Source organism: Ambystoma mexicanum, chromosome 4p (assembly GCF_040938575.1).
Source record: "Ambystoma mexicanum isolate Mex_15411 chromosome 4p, UKY_AmexF1_1, whole genome shotgun sequence".
Taxonomy (NCBI): Eukaryota; Metazoa; Chordata; class Amphibia; order Caudata; family Ambystomatidae; genus Ambystoma; species Ambystoma mexicanum.
The window spans coordinates 1,258,380,050-1,258,394,977 of record NC_090927.1 but is presented as its reverse complement, the minus strand read 5'-3'; the positions used below and the strand labels follow the sequence as shown (position 1 = coordinate 1,258,394,977).

Sequence of the window (14,928 nt, the reverse complement as noted above, 5' to 3'; positions counted from 1 at the left end):
AAAACCATAGCCTTGGTTTTATCAATATTTATTATCAGGCCATTCTTACTACAGAAACCTAAAAAGATGTCCAGCTGATGGCGCAATCCCCCCGGATTCAGGGACAAGAGGATGGCGTTGTCTGCGAATGTAGAGGTGTCAGTGGGTGATGACAAAAGTTCACGAATTACGCCATTTATAAATAAACAAAATAAAATGGGGGCCAAAACATAACCCTGGCAAACACCTATCTCAATAGTCACTTTCCTGAATAGTGCCCCACCCATGCCATAGCGCACCCTGGCCCCATTGTCCTGGTATAACAACATGATATCTCTGATTAATGGTGTAGGTATACCCAGGTTTGATATGATTGTCCACAATCTAGCCCTGGGAACCAAATAAATGGGCATTGTCCTCAAAGCCACATTCTTGTCACAAAGTAAGCAAATCCTTAGTGATTGGTCCATTGTATTTATACCCCTTTGGAACCCTGCCTCAAGATGATTCAAAGCACCAGCCTCAGCAACCCATGTTTCCAATGGAACCAATACCGCATTTACATAAATGTTTCCACCAGCATCAAGAAGGGAGATCGATCTATAATTGGCCGGATGGTGTCTGTCCCCCTTCTTGAAAAGTGGTATGATTATTGCCTCGGTCCAGGACGTTGGAACGCGTCCAAAGCAAAGGGCTGCATTAAAGAGTCTAATCAGGTAGGTTACCCAAACTAGTGGTACAGTAACAAAGAAATCGACCATGTCATATTGGGTCCTGGGGCTTTTCCCTTCTTTTGGCAACTCTGTGCCAATTTTACTTCTGCCTCACTATGAATTAAACCTTAATTTGCGGTTAGGTCAATGTGACCAATCGCCTCCCAGTTCCTATTCTCCTTATACAGGCTTTCCAAATGAGTAACCCAGACCTCCTTGGGGATGGCCCCCTGGATTAAATTCTGCTCTGCTGGGCGTCCCTTGCTCACCAGTTTCCAGAACACCATGGTATCTCCATTTTTAATAGCACTAAGCAGAGAGGCCCAGAGATCTTCCTGGAACTCAGATTTCTTTGATTTCAACACCGGGCGTAGTTCTTAGGAGCTTTGCGCAGGGGTTCAATCCCCTCTGTAGTTACTTTTCTTGCTTGAGTTATGACGATGGACTTTGCTCTGCAGCACTCGCCATCGTACCAAGGGTTTTTGCGAAGGGCCTGCTTCATCACAGATTCCTATTACAGGTTTATGGACACCTGGGTTAGGGTGTGTGTAACCCAAGGGAGGCGAGAGGGGGACGGCCCTAGCGCCAAACCCCAAAGCCCTCACACCCTTGAGGACACAGTTAATTAATTCCATACAAGCATTCCATTATAAACACCCTTGACCCTTCAAAGGAGTGTCAGAGCAGGTTTTGTTTGTTGACGCTCTGTCACATAAAGCAAGCATGTAAAGTGTTACTACTTAGCCAGACTGGAATTTTGAGGCAGCCTGTATAGCCATCTCTTACTGCGGCATGACATTTGTTGCTAGGTATTTATGATAATGGAAGCATGTTTTAGGGCAGCCAGTCTAGCTATTTCTTACTGTGGCAGAGTATTTTATTTTGTGCATCTATGCTCTATGCTGCCCAAATCGTTCAAGAGAAATAATCCTTTTCTTTGGTTACACAGAAGTAACCCTTGGTGCTGGTTTAGGGCGATCAACTGAAACTTGGCATGTTCCTTTTATGAGGGCAGGACTAATTGCACTTCTGTTCTTGCACCACAACTTTAGCCACTTGACCAGCGGTCTGTACTTAGGGCCGAATGTTTCTGTATCATGCACCTTGTCTAACACTCACATAGCCTCCTTCATTACACTGTCTTCAGGCAAGATTTTCAGTACCAACTTTTAAACAAACTTCAGCAATGTGGTGACAAGCAGTTGATCTGACCTGGTAGGAGCAGTGGAGTGATTGCACTTCAGGCACGCACTCTGCGATACTATGCAGAATTTCATAAAATGGTTTGCTGTCACGTTGTGAATGGCATGGAAAATATTTAGCCTTATTACTAAAGGCAAGTGATCCACCTAGTTACCCCAAGAGAAAATGATACATTTGGCCAGGGCCTGTTGAATAATCCCATTCATCTTCAGTGAGCCCATTAGAATGCACTCTGAATGGCTTCTCATATCACTTTGCCTGAAAAGGCCGGCCTATTGTTAGCTTGGAGTATTTTGGTGCTATCATAGCTACTAGAGATTGCAAATCCGTTATGGCCAGTTTACCGTCAGCTTTCCTCCAGGGCATTATAAGGGGGGAATCTTGTACAGAAATCCACTGCAAGAAACAAAGATGTATATTTGTTTACTGCTGTCAAAGGGCCCTATGTGATCAATATTCACACTTTCAAATGGTACTGTTGCCACCAGTAGAGGAGTTTCTTTTGGCTTATCTGTATGACCCACTGTTGACTAAAACCTATTGGGCAATTTAATGTACGCCTTCTGGACGCAGCTATGGCCTTCAACAACTGTCAATAAAAGCTGAGCTGCTGGTAATATCCCAAAGTGTGCAGAAGCTAAACCTTACTGTGCTGTCTTTTAGGCAGGTATGTATGTATAAGATAAAGATGTGCTGTTAGGACAGCTCGCTTCTAGGCAGGCGTTTATATTATCATCAATGCTTGTAGCCGATTGCGTTTGAGCTGCCACCACATATCTTGCAGTCTGCCTTCTAGCTGACAAGTCTGCCAGGGAACGGCCAGCAATACGCACATCATCTGTTATGTTTTCCTTAGTGTGCATAACCCATACAAGAGGATTAACCTCTTCGATATACCAAACCTTTCCCACAGCTGGTCAGATGGATTGATTTCCGATGGGAATCTTTAAAACCACTGTGTACCCACCCTTGTGTTTCTAGATTGTATTCTCTCGCTGCTGTGGTGGGGCCACCAATGCACATCAGCTTGTCGCTGGTGCTGCCAGAAATAGAGGCAGACAACAAAATAAGTTTCAAATGGTTGTTTACAATTATATGACAAGACTGGAGGCGAGCATTATGCTTCAACTGCTTTTATTACTACTCCTCAGCAGTTTCAACAAACCAATAACAACACTGTAAAAATGTCCAAAGTGACTTTTCTTTTCTTAGAACTACAATCCCCATAGTCTCTGTAGTCCATCTCCCTCCATACTCAGCTAGCACCACTTCCTTTCCCCGAGCTCCTCCTCTTCTTTTACTGCTCTTCAAGCAGATCAGTACTATTTTGCTCATCTCCCTATATGACATGTGATTGTAGATTTGCTTAGTAAATTCAAACATTGTTTGCAATTGGGGCACAAGAGAGTGACAGCCTAGACAGAAAATTGTGTATTCAGGGAGATATTTGTGTGAAATTTTTGGCGCCGTGGTCGCGAAGACGCGCAGTTCTGATTTTGCCGCGCGTGGTCTCTCGCATTTTCATATCGCACCAGGGTTACTTTCCGTTTGGTGCAGGCTTCAGCGGCGCATTTGCCCCGGGCCGCATGACCGGCACTCCAGGGGTCTGCTCTGTGCCTGCGGGTGCCGGGTGAAGTCCTCAGAGGAGGCACAGCAACGCCGAGGCCCTCCGGCCCCCTCCTTTGTGGGGGCAGAGCCAGAGCTCTACACTCGAGCTCTGCGTCGCATTATCTCTGTGACGCGGAGCGAAGAGCACGAGGAAAGCCAGGCCTGGCGGTGATTGTTCTCTAGCTACTGCGTATCAAATAACAAGAAGCAGGAGAGGCTTCATACCGTGACACGCTCGCCGCTCGTCTGGAGGGCGTGAGACAGCTGAAAGGCTGAGAGCAGTTTTGGAGCAGAGATGCTCCCTCATACACGTCAAGAGGTAAAACGCCTCTTTAGAGCCTTCCCCCAGAGGGCAGCTGAACGGAATAAGCTCATCACAGGCATTTTATACAACAAGAGTCTGGTGCAGCCACATACCAAAAAGAAAAAAAAAGGATTTTAAATTAGGAAACTGAGTGGACTTAATACTGTGAGAGGACCTGAACTCTCACTAGAAGCACCAAGCTAGTGAAGTGGGTGTGCTCAGACACCTGTATCAGGTATACCAGGCACACAGCAACCTCCCTGAATGTCTGAATTTGAATGGAGTGAAGAGGAGCAGTCACTGGACCTAGGTGCCAGCTTCAAGGAGGTGCTGGGAAATTCACTAGTAGATGCTGTGGCTCAAGCTTTGGAAGCAATCCTTAACCAGCCCAAGGATAGCACTGTAAGGACAGAGCACACGCCCAAGGAACCCTCTGATGCAGGGTCTACGGGGAGTACTAAGTTCCAAAAGAGGAAAGCCTCTTGTGACCCCCAGGGCCCTTCGCAAAGCTCAGAGAAGCATATTTGCATAGTCAAGAGAAACAGGATGGGCGAACCCTCTTTTTTAGGGGGCCTGACTCTAGAGGGTTGAGAAGTATACAGATATGTGGGGGTAGAGTCAAAGGCTTCCCAAGCCAATAGCTTGACAGGAGGTCACTATAGCCTTGCAAAGAGAGCTAGATAGCTGCTAGCTCAGAACAAAGAATCACCGTGGATGAATAAAACAATATGAATTTATTTAACAGGAAGACATTTTTGTGCCATAGTGTGGCATATATGCATACATTAAATCTGCATTGTGAAGGATTAGTATACAGTGGTGACAGTCTATTTTCTGTGTTGTTTTTTATCACAACACATTGACGTTGTCGACACTTGAGTTTGTGTTTCTGGTTCGGTTGATAGCTGACATAGGCAGAGGCTGATAGAGATGGGACAGCGCTGCACTGAGGATACCGAACTGTCTTCAGGACTTGGAGGTCGAGTTCAGACCGGTTGAATGAGTGAGGTGTCGTCCTATGGTAAAAGAAGCTATGTTAAAAACGGTGAGGATAGACTGTGTCCACTAGTGGTGAGAAGAGCAAGGCAAGGGACCTACCATGTGGACGTTGATAAGCGCCATGGCTGTCTGAGTAATTTGCAGCTGCTGGATTTGCGGCTGGGGGGGGTCGATCTGCAGGTGTCAGAGGCCCCGGTCTAAGTAAAAGAAGGTCAAAAAATGACTAGTAAGAATTAATCTGTGCATAAGGCCGTTATTATAACAAGGACTAACTCGTGCTGCTATGTCCAGTGAGCGGCTGTGACTCAGAGTTTTTAGATGAGGAGTGCTCGAGTCAAAAGTGGGTGGGAAAGGCAGTTCTGGTGATTAGTTGGGAATCCGTTACTACGTAGTGCTAGGATATGAGGGTGGTGTGCAGTGGTCCATAGCATAAGTACGGAGGACAAAACCGCGGGTGAATCGTTGGAATAAATGCTAGAGTCTGATTGTGACCAGAACAAAATGGTGCCAGCAGCGCGGGGTATTGCGGATCTTACCTGTGCGAGAGACAGGAAAAAGAGCTGTGTCACTGCCGTCGGTTGCGCTGGACTGACTGCGCATGTCAGGGTTAAAAACGAGGCCGTAGTGCCTGCAGGGACTGCGCATGCGTCCGGGGATAGTGTAAGGTGTGGGCGCGGTCGTACTGAATGCGTCGGTGTGCGCATGTGTGTTGGTCATGTGTGCGTTGGTGCGCGCAATCTGGATGAGTCATGAATTGATCATGGACAAAATTACAATTGGCACCATTTGTAACATGCATTGTTATTCCTTGAGACATCAATGAGGAAATACAGTTAAAGGCTTGTGAGCGGATATTATCGAGTCGCTAAGTACATGTTACATTCAATACAGGCACTGCAGAGTTTCATATCATGTATTGCAGTAAAGCGACGTGAGTCATCAATAACATAGTGCCCAGGAAAAACAGTTCACAATTTCTGTGTCTTTTCTGTGCGGACAGGTTAAGGACATGAATACAATACAATAATGAAAGGAGTCATGTGTTGCAGTTGATCACAGGCAAGTGCCAGAAATGGATGAATCACGAAAAAAGGAATAAGAGTTCTTCGTGGCGCTCTGTATCGTAGCGCCTAGAAATTGGTACAGGTGTGCCCAGTCCACAATGACTGTATTCGAAGTAAAATACAGACTGGGGAGTGGCAGATTAGACTTTAGAGTAACTGAAGGTTGAAGGGAGCGTGCTCTGGTAGTAGAACGGGACCCAAGTGGAAATAGGTGGGTCAAGGCACAGGGGAGCGAGCAGTACTTTACTTATTAAAGATAAGATACAGAGCGCCACGAAGAACTCTTATTCCTTTTTTATATATAATTCTTACTAGTCATTTTTTGACCTTCTTTTACTTAGACCGGGGCCTCTGACACCTGCAGATCGACCCCCCCAGCCGCAAATCCAGCAGCTGCAAATTACTCAGACAGCCATGGCGCTTATCAACGTCCACATGGTAGGTCCCTTGCCTTGCTCTTCTCACCACTAGTGGACACAGTCTATCCTCACCGTTTTTAACATAGCTTCTTTTACCATAGGACGACACTCATTCATCCGGTCTGAACTCGACCTCCAAGTCCTGAAGACAGTTCGGTATCCTCAGTGCAGCGCTGTCCCATCTCTATCAGCCTCTGCCTATGTCAGCTATAAACCGAACCAGAAACACAAACTCAAGTGTCGACAACGTCAATGTGTTGTGATAAAAAACAACACAGAAAATAGACTGTCACCACTGTATACTAATCCTTCACAATGCAGATTTAATGTATGCATATATGCCACACTATGGCACAAAAATGTCTTCCTGTTAAATAAATTCATATTGTTTTATTCATCCACGGTGATTCTTTGTTCTGAGCTAGCAGCTATCTAGCTCTCTTTGCAAGGCTATAGTGACCTCCTGTCAAGCTATTGGCTTGGGAAGCCTTTGACTCTACCCCCACATATCTGTATATTTGCATAGTCAGGCAGTGCCGAACTTCACGACCCCCACTCCAGGGGAAGACATGGGCGGAGAAGATGACCCAGGCTCGGAAGAGGAGCCAATGGAAGGTGACCTGTCCTCCCACGACGGGGAAGAGACAGTAGAGGACGATTGGCTCAGACCCAGCGGTGTAAAGAGAGCCCACAAGGAGAAGCACCTCGAGGAGGGCCAGGAAGACATGTTTGATCGGGACAGCATCCGAAACCAGAAGTCCTCAGACTGGCAACCGTCCCCCAGAGTTGCGCAGTACATGACCATAAGATTGAGAAAAGCCCTCGACAAGGAGGTGAGACAGCGCCTCCACGCAGAGTGCCCAAGACCAGACCTTCTGGGTAAGGTAGCCGAGACTCCCGAGCTGGACCCCAAGATGCTTACATTTGTGTCCAAGACCAATAAGGACCCCCGGAAAGGTAACGACAGGTCCTGGAAGAACTGCCAGGAAAAAGTGCTGGACTTAGCTGGGCCGCTGGCAAAGATCATGGACCTAGCTGAGAGAGCTAAAGATACGGGGGAGGAGGTTGATCCCGACGCCCTAGCAGGCTGGGCACAGAGAGCAGTATGCCTGCTGGGGAACACCAATTGCGCTATTGCCTCAGAGAAGAGGAGAGGCTTACTGCTGAAAATAGATCCCAAGCTCAACGACCTTGCTTCGTACGAGGTAGGAGAAGCAGCGCAGGGCCTCCTTTTTGGCGAGACATTTGGGAAAGAGCCATTTTCGGTGATCGGCCAGACCTGATCATAGAGTCCGATCCCAGTCGCTTGGGCTGGGGAGCTCGATGCAGAGACCTACAGACAGGAGGGAAGTGGAGCAAAGAAGAGCTTTGTCTGCACATAAACTGTCTGGAGTTACTAGCAGGGTCTTTCGCGATCAAGTCCTTCACGAAGGGGAAGATGAAATTGTGCTTGTAGTTGAAGATGGACAACATCTCAGCTGTCCGTTACATAACCCACCTGGGCGGTACAAAGTCCAAGATTCTAGCCGAACTAGCAAAAGATTTTTGGCACTTCTGCCTTCAATTAGAGACGTCAGTGACAGCGGAATATCTGCCCAGAGAGCTAAAAGTAGTGGCGGACTGGAATTCACGCTACCTCACAGACTTCAGCGATTGGAGACTGGATCCAACAGTGTTTCGGATGCTGGATCGGAAGTGGGGTCCATTGCACATAGACCTCTTTGCAGTTGGAGGCTGGATCTGGATGCATGAGGGATGGATGCCTTCTTGCAAGAATGGACAGGCGGTCCGCACTATGCGTTTCACCCCTTCATGATGCTGGACAGAGTTTTAGCGAAGTGTCGGAGAGAGAAAGCAGAACTACTTTTAGTCGCACCACTGTGGAAGTCACAAGTGTGGTTCCCGACGCTAATGGAGGTTTTGGTGGACCGGCCAAGAGTACTGCCAGAAGGAGAGCAGCTACTCACAGACCCAGTTGGCTCATATCATCCTCTGAGAGTGAGAGGGACACTCCCGCTCATCGCGTGCAGGATATCAGGAGATGCTGGGTGCTGCCAGGCATTTCGACGCAAGCTGTAGAGCTTATCGCGGAATCCTGGGCTCCTTCCACTAGAAGGAGTTACTACGCGGCTTGGGCCAAAGGGAGAGGTGTTCATCCCATTTCAGCCCCTGTAGTAGTGATCCTGAACTTTCTGGCACATTTATTACAAGACGGGAGAGCGTTCCACACAATAGGAGTGTACAGTTCAGCAATCTCAGCAGGGCATTTGCTGAATGAAGGCGTGCCAGCTGGTGAACATCCGGCAGTAGTGAGACTCATTTGAGGAGCCAGATTTAGGATCCCTCTGGAGCCTCGTTATAATACAGTTTGGGATCTGACGGCAGTCCTCCAGCTTTTGGAAGGCTGGCCATCAGACACATATCTGTCCCTTTAGCAGCTGTCGATGCTGTTATGCCTCGTATCTTGTAAGTGCGTGTCTGATGTCAAAGCGCTAGAGATAAATAGGAGATCCTTTGGTCCAGAAGGAGTCACTTACTTGATTGTCAGGAGAACTAAGACGGGGACCTCTTCGGTCCACTATCCATATTTCCCAAACAGAGCCAAGTAGTGTGTGGTGAGCTGCATCAAAGAATAAGAATGCAGGACGGCAGAGTGTAGAGCGGCCAGCACCACGCAGTTGCTCATAGCACAAAGGAGGCCGTTTCAAGCCGTGTCTACAGCTACCATAGACATATGGGTTAAAGGAATTTTGCAGGCAGCGAATATTGATCTGAGAAGGTATGGAGCATATTCAGTGCGGGCAGCAATGGCCTCTAAGGCCTTCACGACAGGGGTATCCCTGAGAGAGATTATGCTAGCAGTAGATTGGGCTAGTGATCGCACCTTTAAAGAGTTTTACTTTAAGCCAACTGAAAGTTTAGCGGTTACAGTATTGGGAAGTTTTGAACAAACATAATGCTCGCCTGCAGTCTTGTCATAGAATTAAGATTACTCCTGCTAACTGCGCAGGGAGTATTAATTCTTTTAAAGACTAGGAGGCAAGCATTACTTTCCCACCCAGTCATGTATTGTTGATAATAATGTCTTCTATGAGGGTTACAATACACGGACGCCACCCTGATTCTTCTGTTTGTATCATCCTTAGGGGAGGAGCAGAAGAACAATTGAGGAAAGAGATTAGCAACAGTAGTCTTGAGATGTCGAGGAAGATCGACGGTTCAGTTGGGTGTGGTTAAGTCTTCGCTCTGTTGGCAGGACATTGTGTGGATTTTGCAAGTGACAGTTCAGAGCACGTAAAAGAGAGGAGGAGCTCAGGGAAAGGAAGTGGTCATAGCTGAGCATGGAGGCAGATGGACTACAGAGACTATGGGGATTGTAGTTCTAAGAAAAGATAAGTCACTTTGGACATTTTTACAGTGTTGTTATTGGTTTGTTGAAACTGCTGAGGAGCAATAATAAAAAAAGTTGAAGCATAATGCTCGCCTCCTAGTCTTTAATAGAATTAATTCTCCCTGTGCAGTTAGCAGGGGTAATCTTCATTACACAGTAAGTGTCAAGATGTGGTTGCAATGTAACTAAGAGTGACAGGATGATAATCATGGCTAAAGGTACATTGGTAGATGATGTTCCTAAAGTGTCTGTCTCTGCCTTGATGGTAGGATCTACAGATTTCTTAATTCCAGAATTCAGAAGAATAGGGATCTTCCCTCTTGCACCAGAGGGTCTGGTGGGGATTGATTCAGAAGCGTGGCCTTGCGTCTACCTGCCCACTTGCCCTGTAGAGGCTGCCTCTTGGACCTACCTGCCTTTCCGTTCCCCTTCCTTCCGGATCCCAGGTGTAACATTTCTGCCAGAAACCAGTCAGCCCCAGCTCGTCGTCATGTTGTGAACATTGGACTAGACTATGCATTTATTTGCTATCATGTCGAGCTAGCATCATGGATATAAACACCTCTTTTAAAGAGTGCTTTGTGTTTCTCACGTTAGCTATTGCAGATTTGCAAGATAACTGGCGCTTAACGAAGTTTTTCATTTGGAAATGTCTCATTCTGCATATAAAATGCTCCGTTGCTCATAAAAGAAATGTGTTTGCTCGGGTGCTGGCTGCAGTGTCACAGACTCTGCCTGGCCTTGATTTGGGCAATGTCAGTGCTTGTTGAACTGATTCTATTTTTGGCTCGGGAGAAAGAAAAAGCGCCCAGGATGCCAGGGCCATCTTAAGCACTTTTGGGGCCCTGGGCACGGACAACTTTGGGGCCCCCCTCCACCAAACCAAAATAATTTAGTGATCAAGAATATCTGTCCCCCCCGCCAACCCCTCTGCAATCACAACCTATAGGTTGATATGCTGCCTCGCAGCATTAAAAATAAGTATGTTTACTCCCTTTAAGTCTCCTTACCTCTTCATTCTTGCTCTAATCAGACTTATAAACAAGTACCATTTGAAGGCCAACATTATCAGTCTACGAAGAGGTTACTTCTAGTCTAGCATAGATTAAGAGACGCTTTTTATCAATAGAATCCAGGAAGGTACGCAGCCTGTAGTATTAATGCAGGACTGTATGTAAGCCAGAATAGACAGACAACTCACATTTGCTGCCTTACAGAATGCAAACGTGCTCAAGCATGGATAGAGCAGACCAATTGGTAGGAAGGAGAAAGCTACACATACCATAGCATGGATAGTGGATGCAGATTAGAAGCTACCAGGAAGGTGTCAGTGTGCAGACAGACAGACTGAGATTATAAGCAAGACATGGTTTCCAAATAGTGTTGCCATTAGAGATCAAAAGAATAAAGTGCCTGTGGTGTGCAATATATCAATGCTCACTATTATAGTGGAAGCAACACTATAGCCAGTGAAACCATGATTGAGGCTGTTTTGAAGATCATACCCTGAGAAGGAAATCTCTCAATGGTTTAGGGAGTGGCAATGCTGAGAGGCTAGGCAATACATGATTAAATTAGATGCACAGCATTACACACACTGGTTATGGGGTGAATCTGGGATTTGTGCCAACTCTGCAATTTCTGTATTTGAACTCTTTCATGACCAGTTCTTACCAGGAACAAAAATAATCTAATTTTATAAAACTGACTTGGAAAGTGCACACAACACATTACCAAACTTGACCATTTTTAAAAACAAAATATTATAGAAGGGTGCAGAAAAGCATGATTCTAGCTTCACTCTCTCCATTATCAAGAGACGTATATAAGTACCTGCATACCAATCAATGTGATTTAACAGATTTAATCTGTGTTGGTCTTTTGTATTTTAAAGCTTTACATACTTCCAAAACACTGACTTGTCAAATTGTCATATATAAACGTGCAGAAAAACCTTTGACTTTTACAAAAATGCAAAGCGTTTTTTTCTGTCAAACGAGCAGACTATAAAATATGCTTGCCGGAGTCCTTCACCATCTGGTCCGCTCCCTTCTGTCTACCACCCCTTCCACTCAAATGGCCTACATAAGAAGAAAATCAAGTTAATGGGCTAAACGATGCCACCAGCATGCACGGAGGCAAACTTCACAGAAGACAGTACAATAATATACGGGATATAAGATGATTTATCAGGATCACTGTAGTGTCTGCTGGTAAAGCCAGGATACAAGCATGAATGCTTTGGTTCCAAATTCTGATAATTATTCATCTCTTGGACTAACAGTTTATGCTCATTGTTGGAGGTGATTACCTAGGTTTTACAACAACCCATCTGAACAAACCAATTTCTAGACCTTCACCATATGGATGACATGTTCGTGTTTATAGCAACCCCTATCTGGTGCAGGTATATTGCTGATAATAGCACCTGTTGTGCTGCACGACCAAGTACATATGCAGGCAAGTTTATAAAATTCAGACATAGGAAAGGCTAAGCCAGCCTTACAGGAATGTACTATTCGAATCTTGCATAGGAACACATATCACTGCAATGAGTACTTAACACACAGAGCTAACTTCGTAACCATTGTGGCACTCAATTTACCAGTATGCATTTCAAATTTGGCTATTGCACATGTCAACATAATTCCTACAGGAAGGTACGAATGCTACAGGAGTTGTGCCGCAAGGAACACATAAACTATATATGCCACAGTGAACACAGAATGCATTACATGATGAATTGATCGAGGCAGAATGTACTTGCCAAAACAGACAAGCAATAGGTTTAGAGCCTCAGCACCTTGCAATACAATAGTCTGCTGTGTGCTATTTAAGCCTGGTGAGCAAAGGAATCTTATTTCTTTAGATCAGGCAGCCTTGTGGGGCTCCGGGCAAGTGCCCCATTTGCCCTCCCATAAAAACGTCTCTGCAGGACGCTTTTTTTGAGCATATGACCTAAAGGTACACTATTTAAAAAGTAAATGAAATAGTGGTATGGCGTACCAATGATTTATATTACACTGCCATCTCTGTAGGCAAAGGCCTAAGTGGTCAAAACTGACAGGATGTGGTTCATAAATGCGTCATAACAGTGGCGTTACATTCCTCTGACATAAATACCCTTATAACTATAGAAGTCAAATATATATTTAGCTGTTTCCGAGTAATGACACTACCTTATTTATTGTATAAAACACAAACGCCTCTAAAAGATGCAATGCCTACCTATTTGCTCCGATCTTTAGTCCTCGGCTGCGTTCTGATAAATCATCTTGTTGCAGACTCAGAGCAAGTGAAAAATATTGTCTTTGTATAAGAGGAACATATTAACCGTACCAGATGGCTTTAAAAATAGTCACTGCTGTGGCATTCTCTCGCCCAATCACATTCTTGTTGCGTGGGCAGCACCGTTAATTTTGGCAGGCAGGCGACGACGAGGTGCTAGGCAACCACTTAACACTAGTTTTGCAAAGAGAGAATATTTTGGCACGAATTGAAATGCTTTGTTTTTGTAATGCACGTACTCAGAAAAATGACTTCTGTCTATCTTGGGGTACGGCGTCAGTGAAACAGGGGGCAGAGGAATGCCATGGCAGATGAGCATAGGGGTGCACTCGTAGTAGGCCCCTGGCTTCTGAACATAACACACACAGGGCCTCATTACACGGAATGCTGTAAGGGTTTACCGTTACCGGTAAGGGTACCGGTAACGGTAAACCCTTACCGCCTTACTACGAGGTCCCTTCGCGGGACCCGACCTCAACAGCTGGTTTTACCAGCCGTTAAGGAACGGGCCCACAAGGGGACCTTGGAGGCAATTACGGCACCGCAATTTGCTGTACCGTAATTGCTGCCTTCCCCATTCCCATTGTGCTCTATTGGGGCTCAAATGGGAATGGGGAAGTGCCATGGTGGATGGGGAATTACCACCCCCACACACCTTGGAATCGGGTGGTAATTACGCCATTCACCATGGCGGACTCGGTACGGTACCGGCGGCAACCATGGCGTTAATAGCACCATGGTTACCACCTACCGTGTAATGAGGCCCACAGTATTTTATGAATGATAACACACCCCTTTTTGGAAGTAAACAGGACGAATTTTATTACAGTCCAAACGCACAAGCCTGGGCTAAAAATCCATCCAATGGGCAACCAGAAGGACCACCCCGCCGTCCTCGCCGGCTTGGTCTATTGGACGCGAGTGGAACCCTCAACCCACAACCCGGGTAGGGAATTCATAGTTCTTGTTAGTTCAACATTTTTGATCATGGTCCGAACATTTTATATCATCCATTATGTAGTTCCCCGTCCACAGCACTGTCCATCAAATGCAACTTTAAATACACACATATCACTACTTAGCCACAACTGCTAGCACAGAAAAAGAGGTTTGGGTGGGTGGGATAACTTCCAGAATCCAGGAGGTTGTGAAACAATGGCGGGAAAGGAAGAGGATGATTTCGTGGCCTGGCCTGCTTATATACATTGCCCCACCGGATGCAGGTAAGGATACCCTGCGTTGCAGTGCCCCGCCCCTTTCGACCCCCTAAGTCCTCCATCAAGCTGAGGCCCCCGCCCTGGCCCACGAGGCAGCCCCTAATGGCGCCGCTCCTGCATGGCCATGGCGACGCCTTCGAATTGAGAACACAGGATCAGTGGGATGTGGGGGAAGAGGAGGACAGGGACAAAAGAAGACAGGGCTGTGGAGAATGGGGGAGGGCAGAGGTCACTGGGAGCGTGGCAAAGTGTGGGGGAGGTGGGGTGTAGCACAGGCCCGCTGATGACTATTATAGGGTGTGGAGCATATTACAGGAAGGTAATGTAAGAAAGCTCTACCACATGATGGCAACGGGGGAGGGAGGAGAGAAGGCTAGTGTGATATAGACAGACAGGGAATGGGGACTCAAATACTGAATGACAGGAATGCAAAAATAAATATGGAACACTGGAAATAACAAATATGGCACTTGAATAGAAATCAGAGCAACCTTTAGTGACGGGTTTGCACAAAATAGCACAATGGATAACACTAGAGGAGATTTGCACTTATACACAGCAAGGATACCAAAGCAGCAAATGGATTTCCACATGTATTTTACAGTGCAAGGTCTATTTACAGTACAAAACCAATAGTGACCTTTCTTTATCATAGCAGCTATACTGCATACGATTTTCAACCATTTTCCTTTCTCTAATTATGAACAATGAACTCAAGAATTTCCTTTTACACACAACCACGC

At 46.0% G+C, this 14,928-nt stretch overlaps 1 protein-coding gene across 2 annotated transcripts in view; it reads right to left on the bottom strand.

The window, feature by feature from the left end:
* CCSAP (centriole, cilia and spindle associated protein) overlaps positions 1-14,928 on the bottom strand; it is a 173,182-nt gene that overhangs the window by 103,714 nt on the left and 54,540 nt on the right. The window contains exon 1 of one of the 2 annotated variants that reach the window (XM_069606934.1): positions 12,909-13,011. The exons of the other annotated variant lie outside the window; for it this stretch is intronic. The gene's annotated coding sequence lies outside the window, so the exon portion shown is untranslated. Of the gene's footprint in view, positions 1-12,908; positions 13,012-14,928 lie in introns of those variants that run through there. 2 annotated transcript variants of the gene reach the window in all.